Source organism: Schistocerca piceifrons, chromosome 2 (assembly GCF_021461385.2).
Source record: "Schistocerca piceifrons isolate TAMUIC-IGC-003096 chromosome 2, iqSchPice1.1, whole genome shotgun sequence".
Classification (NCBI taxonomy): domain Eukaryota; kingdom Metazoa; phylum Arthropoda; class Insecta; order Orthoptera; family Acrididae; genus Schistocerca; species Schistocerca piceifrons.
This window is the reverse complement of record NC_060139.1, coordinates 904,991,967-905,001,444: the sequence shown is the minus strand read 5'-3', so window position 1 is coordinate 905,001,444 and position 9,478 is coordinate 904,991,967. Positions and strand designations below refer to the sequence as shown.

At 45.3% G+C, this 9,478-nt stretch overlaps 1 non-coding gene across 1 annotated transcript; it reads left to right on the top strand.

The window, feature by feature from the left end:
• The first annotated feature begins 8,636 nt into the window (after window positions 1-8,636).
• Window positions 8,637-8,710, top strand: Trnat-ugu. The gene has a single exon. It is a non-coding gene; the product is annotated as a tRNA-Thr (tRNA).
• Window positions 8,711-9,478: the final 768 nt, after the last annotated feature.

Here is a 9,478-nt window from a genome sequence, read left to right as displayed (position 1 = left end):
GGTAATAGTGTTATATCGAGGTAGTATTGTATGAGTAAATTTTGCGAAACACGAGAAGTGTACGTACAACACTTACACGGTGCGAAATTTTTTCCACGATCTAGTACTAACATTTGTGTCTGAAGAATCCCAACTTACATCTCGTTCTTGGCAACCTGTAAATCTATAACCATAAGTATTCGATTCATAAAGCTGTCATAGGGGTATCAAGTCATGAACCCATTAGACTGACAATATCTTTAAGTTCGTATTCGGTTTAGGATTGTAAAGATAAACATATTAAAACTAGAATACTGTGCCTCTCAAAATGAGGTTACCGACCCAACATATTTTCTTCCGAAATCGATGGCGAAAGAGTTAAGAAATCTTAATCTAGGTGACATGTAATGTTTCTCAATCTTCCAAAAAAATCTCCTAAGTTATCTTGCGTCCTGTGAACAGAAACTGTTCTGCAACATTGATATTTACCCGGTGGTACATTCGCTTCCCACGAACATTCATGCTTAAAACATCCGCAGATAAACTGACATGGCGAAACGTCATCTCTTCATTCAATAACGGCACTATTTATGTCAATTTTCTTGAGTTTTTATTTAGCCAAGATCGAACGTTCAACTTCAGAGAAGTAATTGGGGGACATACCGGAATTCGGAGCCGGCCGAAGTGGCCGAGCGGTTAAAGGCGCTACAGTCTGGAACCGCACGACCGCTACGGTCGCAGGTTCGAATCCTGCCTCGGGCATGGATGTGTGTGATGTCCTTAGGTTAGTTCGGTTTAAGTAGTTCTAAGTTCTAGGGGACTTATGACCACAGCAGTTGAGTCCCATAGTGCTCAGAGCCATTTGAACCATTTTTGAACCGGAATTCGGAACTTTTAAAATGGTTCAAATGGCTCTGAGCACTATGTGACTTAATTCTGAGGTCATCAGTCCTCTAGAACGTAGAACTACTTAAACCTAACTAACGTAAGGACATCACACACATCCATGCCCGAGGCAGGATTCGAACCTGCGACCGTAGCGGTCGCGCGGTTCCAGACTGTAGCGCCTAGAACCGCTCGGACACACTGACCGGCGAGAATTTGTGGGACCTCCTCGATCGGGCTGTTCGCACCGTGGGTCACCAGCCGTGAAAACTAGCACCGCAGGACACGGGATTTTCCACGACCTCATAGACTCTCTTCCTGCATGTCTGGGATGCAAATGGTGGTTATTCAAGCTTTTGACAGGTGGTCACATTAAAGCGTAAATGATTTATCGCACTGTTTTATGTCGAGACAGCCGAGAAAGAACCAGTCTCTTTTTATAATTTAGTCTCTAAGGCTTGTGCTAGGATTATCTATTGATAGAATCCACTCGTTACCAATATTCGTAGCCGTAACAGGAGACGCACACTGTTACTATGGTGCGCGGCCTGGAGATAGATGTGATGGCGAAGTTGCAAAGACCATTATTTGGCCACCAAGTAGTCAAATATGTTGACATAAACTTCTCGATCAACGGACTGTACTGTGTGCCAGTAAGTAGCAAGAACTTAATGCTAAGCCTTTCCCTTGTGTACATGTAATCTGCCCGTCATATGCGGATGTTAAGATTGGCGGTTCCAGACTGTAGCGCCTAGAACCGCTCGGCCACTCCGGCCGGCTCGGAATCTTTTTGTATTGGCATTCTACGTTTCAGTATTGCCACTCTTTTCCCATCCCTTATCAAGATGCTATAGGACGAGGACAGATATTTCATGTCAACGACGCCATTCAGACGAACCTGAAAGACTAACCCAAAAATTGGAATACTCTTTAGTTTCTCCGTAGTCTTGTATCATACTAGACCGCGATATAAAGTTTATAACCACCTTTATATGTCCAATATCGCTACTAAAAGTGCTCTTCTCCTAGAAAAGAAAGTCTTTTCAAGAACTAGAAGAAACTCCACTGTAAACCTAACACAGATATTGTATCTGCTTGTGCATCTCGGCTTCTTTACGATGATTTGATAACGGTGCAAGAAGCTTAGTTATTTAGCACTGCCAGTCGTAAAATGTGTGTGATTGTTTATTGTTCTTAGCGAGTTTAAGAAGTAACCGTTAAACGTACGCAAAATCCACGACAGGCAAAGACACACGAATCTCTATAGAGCGACAACGACTGATATTAATTTTGTCCGCTTTGAAGGGGTCAGTGCCTGCTGATACTTGTCATGTCTCGTTATCTCCGAGCAGTAATCAGCCTTCTATATCCGAACTCTAAAGTTCTTTATCTTCTTCTCGGTGGCATGGAAATATTCGTGAATCATGCATCCATGTCAGATAACTCCTTAATAGACTGGCTAATTGTCACGAAGGCAGTAATTAAGACGTCGTAGCTAAATCTTGTGTAATTTGCTAAGCGCGAAATGGACAGTACACCAATTAAAATGTGCTGGTATTATTCATTGGACGCTTTGCTTAATGATGGTTATTACACGATTCTGCACACACTTCATTTTTATCCCTCAGGGGAACAATGATTCCTAGAAAGTATAGGAAATCGTGTACGTAAGGAGATGAGAATACCCGACCAGCCGTTGTTGAAAAATCCGTCCTATCGAAATTATTCTTCTCCTCTTGATAGTGTCGAATTCTTTGTATTTCACATATTGTGTTCATTTACACTGCATGTGCAGTGACTGACTGCGGCTTCATGTCACCGTATGAATTTCGTTTTATTGAGGTAAAACGTCGTTTGTTTCTTGCTGACATGTAAGCGACTTCGTACACGTTTCAGAAGAATTATTCTCCCTTGCACTTCTTTTCTCCTTATTTAGTGCCATACAGAATTTTTATCGGCTGTACAAGCTATATTAGTGGATCACCTCTGAGCAGCTCAGCTGACGTTAGTATTTTTTTTTAAATTTTCATCCGTATACTCGTGTATACTCGCATGTTACAAGAGTTGTCAGCTCATCCCGTATATAAACTTTACGTTTCATTTGTGAAATGTGTTTTCCTATATTTGGATGTGCGTGAGTGTTTGTGTGTGCGCGTGTGTTTATTTGGGGAAAATCAGAAGGAGGACAGGGGAGGGACGGGAAAGGAGGAAGGGGGGAAAAAGGGTGGAAGTGCAAGGAAGCAATTGGCGAATGTGTGAGTAGTGGCGTGGTGACTGGCCTTACGTCGTAAATGGAGGAGATGGGAGGAGGTTGTAACGTTACGCATATGTAGGCGAGCTAATCGGCCGCCTAAAATTGCTACGAGGTAAGGTGAGTTTGATGTACGGTTGCTCGCTAGCGGACCCGAGGCTTATGTCTGGCCGCAGCGGACGTTTCAGGCCAGCCGGGGATGAGACAAGGAGCAGGTGTCGAGAAACCGGAAAATCCCAGTATGGGGAATTTCTATGACGCGTTGATGGCTTAAAATGGCCGGGTATGAGGCAGAGTACTTGCCCCTGGAAGACAAGGGTTCGATTTCGAATCTCGGTCTGACAAACAGTTTTAATCTGCTAGGAAATTTCATGTCAGTGCACACTTCGCTGCAGAATGAAAATTTCATTCTGGAAACATTCCGCAGGCTGCGGCTATGCCATGTCTCCGTAAAATCCTGTCTTCCAGGAGTATTAGTTCTGCAAGGTTCGTAGGAGAGAGTCTGTGAAGTCTGGAAGGTAGGAGACGAGATACTGGCGGAATTAAGGCTGTGAGGACGAATCTTGAGTCGTGCTTGAGTAGCCCAGCAGGTAGAGCACTTGCCCGCGAAAGGCAAAGGTCCCGAGATCGAATCTCTGTCCAGCACACAGTTTTAATCTGCCAGGGAGTCGCAAACTGGAAGATGACTCCTTTCAACTCTCTGGGAGTCTATAATAATTTACAACCAAATGTTAATGCAAATCTGAATAGATCGGCGATACCAGAAAAATGAAGCACAACAGTATTTCAATATCTTTAAAACTACAGAAGTTAACATTTCACAGTGAATAAACATTTACACAATGAACCTCTGAATTAATAACTTTTAAACGCTTCATGCGATTTCGACATACAATGCCTCAGATGATATCACTGCACTATAGCTACCATCCCTGAAAGCTCCATGACTGTATCTACACTCCCGGAAATTGAAATAAGAACACCGTGAATTCATTGTCCCAGGAAGGGGAAACTTTATTGACACATTCCTGGGGTCAGATACATCACATGATCACACTGACAGAACCACAGGCACATAGACACAGGCAACAGAGCATGCACAATGTCGGCACTAGTACAGTGTATATCCACCTTTCGCAGCAATGCAGGCTGCTATTCTCCCATGGAGACGATCGTAGAGATGCTGGATGTAGTCCTGTGGAACGGCTTGCCATGCCATTTCCACCTGGCGCCTCAGTTGGACCAGCGTTCGTGCTGGACGTGCAGACCGCGTGAGACGACGCTTCATCCAGTCCCAAACATGCTCAATGGGGGACAGATCCGGAGATCTTGCTGGCCAGGGTAGTTGACTTACACCTTCTAGAGCACGTTGGGTGGCACGGGATACATGCGGACGTGCATTGTCCTGTTGGAACAGCAAGTTCCCTTGCCGGTCTAGGAATGGTAGAACGATGGGTTCGATGACGGTTTGGATGTACCGTGCACTATTCAGTGTCCCCTCGACGATCACCAGTGGTGTACGGCCAGTGTAGGAGATCGCTCCCCACACCATGATGCCGGGTGTTGGCCCTGTGTGCCTCGGTCGTATGCAGTCCTGATTGTGGCGCTCACCTGCACGGCGCCAAACACGCATACGACCATCATTGGCACCAAGGCAGAAGCGACTCTCATCGCTGAAGACGACACGTCTCCATTCGTCCCTCCATTCACGCCTGTCGCGACACCACTGGAGGCGGGCTGCACGATGTTGGGGCGTGAGCGGAAGACGGCCTAACGGTGTGCGGGACCGTAGCCCAGCTTCATGGAGACGGTTGCGAATGGTCCTCGCCGATACCCCAGGAGCAACAGTGTCCCTAATTTGCTGGGAAGTGGCGGTGCGGTCCCTTACGGCACTGCGTAGGATCCTACGCTCTTGGCGTGCATCCGTGCGTCGCTGCGGTCCGGTCCCAGGTCGACGGGCACGTGCACCTTCCGCCGACCACTGGCGACAACATCGATGTACTGTGGAGACCTCACGCCCCACGTGTTGAGCAATTCGGCGGTACGTCCACCCGGCCTCCCGCATGCCCACTATACGCCCTCGGTCAAAGTCCGTCAACTGCACATACGGTTCACGTCTACGCTGTCGCGGCATGCTACCAGTGTTAAAGACTGCGATGGAGCTCCGTATGCCACGGCAAACTGGCTGACACTGACGACGGCGGTGCACAAATGCTGCGCAGCTAGCGCCATTCGACGGCCAACAACGCGGTTCCTGGTGTGTCCGCTGTGCCGTGCGCGTGATCATTGCTTGTACAGCCCTCTCGCAGTGTCCGGAGCAAGTATGGTGGGTCTGACACACCGGTGTCAATGTGTTCTTTTTTCCATTTCCAGGAGTGTATTTTATTTCTTGATTTATTACGTTTTTAATCCTTTTATTATGCAAATGTTTGTCAGATCATCGTATTCTCCACGTTTACACAACAAATAAACATAATATCAGTATCTCATATTTTATCATAGTGCTATTGAAAAAGTGCGCTAATTTAAAAGTCGTTGCATATGCTAGCGGATACCACAATTCAAACGAAAACCAAAATATCCTTCTGTCAAGAAGGCACAAATAATTATTTAAATAATATTTAACGACAATTCGCTGCCATTTAACGTGAACGTACTTGCGAAAAAATACTGGCATATTTACTTATGGAGAAATGTTTATTTATAATTACTGTAGAGTATGACAGAATGTTCACGACATTTCTTCATTTGTATGTGGTTGCATTGTATTAGTTTAGTTTGAGAAGTGGTCAGCTTTAGTTAAATCTTGCCTGTGGAGGGTAGGAACGTAGTTTTGAAAGGGATGTCCTTCAACGAATGGAAAAGCAGATAGTAGCTGAACGTTATGGGAGTCAAGTGGAGACGGGACTTCTCGAGTGAAAAGCGCAAGCGAGCGAGTATGGACACTTTACGTCGAGTTCTTGGAGAAGGCAAACCTGCCTACCTCAGTCATACAGGTTTTCTGATTCTGGGCAGTGAATGGCCGCTACCATACTTCAAGCTCTGAAGGGACTTTACATCTCGAGAGGTCTGAAAGAACTCCGCAGTAGAACTCTAACTTTTCTTTCTTGTTTTACGGATCTGAGAGTAGACTGATTACAAGTGACTTGTCTTTGCATCACTTGTGTTAATTAATGGATCATCAAGTTGAACTCTGAACTATGAGCTGGTGAATATTTCGTGTGTTGTGATTACGAAATGGTCTTAGTTTTGCGTATCTTTGACTACAATTTAGTTTGTTGATTATACTACCATTCTCGTAACGCTCTCATGGCAGACGCTCTATCCATCTGAGCCACCGAGGACACAGATGAATAGCGCGACTGCAGGGACTTATCCCTTGCACGCCTCCCGTGAGACTCACATTCCCAACTGTCCACAATTCTACATATGTAATGTACCTTACAGACATTTGCCCACCCACTCATTACTCGCGCACGCTTTGGCGATTCCCGTAAGAGTTTGCGCAACCTGTGCGCATTCGCACAGACGAAGGTCAGATGGATAGAGCGTCTGCCATGTAAGCAGGAGATCCCGGGTTCGGGTCGCGGTCGGGGCACACATTTTCAGCTGTCCTCACCGATTTATATCAACAACACCTGTCGGCAGCTGAGGGTTTCAGTTAGTCATCATTTATTCCAGGGAAAAGCTGCACGGTCATCAACAGTATCTGTTCTTTCGAGAACAGTTACTGTCTTCATATATATATATATATATATATATATATATATATATATATATACAGGGTGTTTCAAAAATGACCGGTATATTTGAAACGGCAATAAAAACTAAACGAGCAGCGATAGAAATACACCGTTTGTTGCAATATGCTTGGGTCAACAGTACATTTTCAGGCGGACAAACTTTCGAAATTACAGTAGTTACAATTTTCAACAACAGATGGCGCTGCAAGTGATGTGAAAGATATAGAAGACAACGCAGTCTGTGGGTGCGCCATTCTGTACGTCGTCTTTCTGCTGTAAGCGTGTGCTGTTCACAACGTGCAAGTGTGCTGTAGACAACATGGTTTATTCCTTAGAACAGAGGATTTTTCTGGTGTTGGAATTCCACCGCCTAGAACACAGTGTTGTTGCAACAAGACGAAGTTTTCAACGGAGGTTTAATGTAACCAAAGGACCGAAAAGCGATACAATAAAGGATCTGTTTGAAAAATTTCAACGGACTGGGAACGTGACGGATGAACGTGCTGGAAAGGTAGGGCGACCGCGTACGGCAACCACAGAGGGCAACGCGCAGCTAGTGCAGCAGGTGATCCAACAGCGGCCTCGGGTTTCCGTTCGCCGTGTTGCAGCTGCGGTCCAAATGACGCCAACGTCCACGTATCGTCTCATGCGCCAGAGTTTACACCTCTGTCCGTACAAAATTCAAACGCGGCAACCCCTCAGCACCGCTACCATTGCTGCACGAGAGACATTCGCTAACGATATAGTGCACAGGATTGATGACGGCGATATGCATGTGGGCAGCATTTGGTTTACTGACGAAGCTTATTTTTACCTGGACGGCTTCGTCAATAAACAGAACTGGCGCATTTGGGGAACCGAAAAGCCCCATGTTGCAGTCCCATCGTCCCTGCATCCTCAGAAAGTACTGGTCTGGGCCGCCATTTCTTACAAAGGAATCATTGGCCCATTTTTCAGATCCGAAACGATTACTGCATCACGCTATCTGGACCTTCTTCGTGAATTTGTTGCGGTACAAACTGCCTTAGACGACACTGCGAACACCTCGTGGTTTATGCAAGATGGTGCCCGGCCACATCGCACGGCCGACGTCTTTAATTTCCTGAATGAATATTTCGATGATCGTGTGATTGCTTTGGGCTATCCCTATTCGCCAGACATGAACCCCTGTGAATTCTTTCTGTGGGGACACTTGAAATACCAGGTGTACCGCCAGAATCCAGAAACAATTGAACAGCTGAAGCAGTACATCTGATCTGCATGTGAAGCCATTCCGCCAGACACGTTGTCAAAGGTTCGGGTAATTTCATTCAGAGACTACGCCATATTATTGCTACGCATGGTGCATATGTGGAAAATATCGTACTATAGAGTTTCCCAGACCGCAGCGCCATCTGTTGTTGAAAATTGTAACTACTGTAATTTCGAAAGTTTGTCTGCCTGAAAATGTACTGTTGTCCCAAGCATATTGCAACAAACGGTGTATTTCTATCGCTGCTCGTTTAGTTTTTATTGCCGTTTCAAATATAACGGTCATTTTTGAAACACCCTGTATATATTTATAGTTAAAGGCTACCCAGCCATTGACCTTCCTCTGTGCGAATGCGCACAGGTTGCCCAAACTCTTACGGGAATCGCCAAAGCGTGTGCGAGTAATGAGTGGATGGGCGAATGTCTGTGAGGTACATTACATATATAGAATTGTGGACAGTTGGAAATGTGAGTCTCACGGGAGGCGTGCAAGGGGTAAGTCCCTGCAGTCGTGCTCTTCCTCTGTGTCCTCGGTGGCTCAGATGGATAGAGCGTCTGCCATGTAAGCAGGAGATCCCGGGTTCGAGTCCCGGTCGGGGCACACATTTTCAGCTGTCCACATCGAGGTATATCAACAACACCTGTCGGCAGCTGAGGGTTTCAGTTAGTCATCATTTAAACTACTAGTAACCACAGGTAAACATTCAACTGGTTTGCTTATATGAACTGCTGTTTGGAAGAGCAACTACTCAGCAGTAACTGTGAGGTACCGTCGCAAGGTGTGAAGGAGCACGCGATAGCGGGGTGGAAAGCAAAGCGTCAGTGAGAAGAAGAGAAGTCTGACTTCACACCATATTGCTTCTCTCGCCTGTACAGGTATACAGGGGTAGTGGATTTCAGTCCGGCTGGTTCAACATTGTGTCCAGACTTCTGATTTGTACACGATTTTTATTGTTTGTTAATTCTTTTCATATGTCGTGGTGTAGTACTGTAAATACTTGCTGTAAATGCAGGCGAAGAATTTCTGGGACAGCGTATTAAACTACGTAACCGAGATTAGAATGAAAAATAAATCAATGAAGATGTAAGGACCCATTCAGCAAAGAACTTAATCAAGAACTACGGGAAGGCAAAAACTAATATAGCAGTAATAACTGAAACAAAAGAGAGTTTATTGAATGGAGGATTATGTTTTATTGTATCACGGAGAGGATATAATTAAAGGAGCAAGTGCTGGTGTAAGTATAATGGTCGAAACGAATTTGTTAGAGGAGATACAGCCATACATCCCGATTGATAAAAGAATTCTACATCTAAACGTTTAATTAAAACGGAATATTAACATCATGAGCATATTTGCATCAGAGGG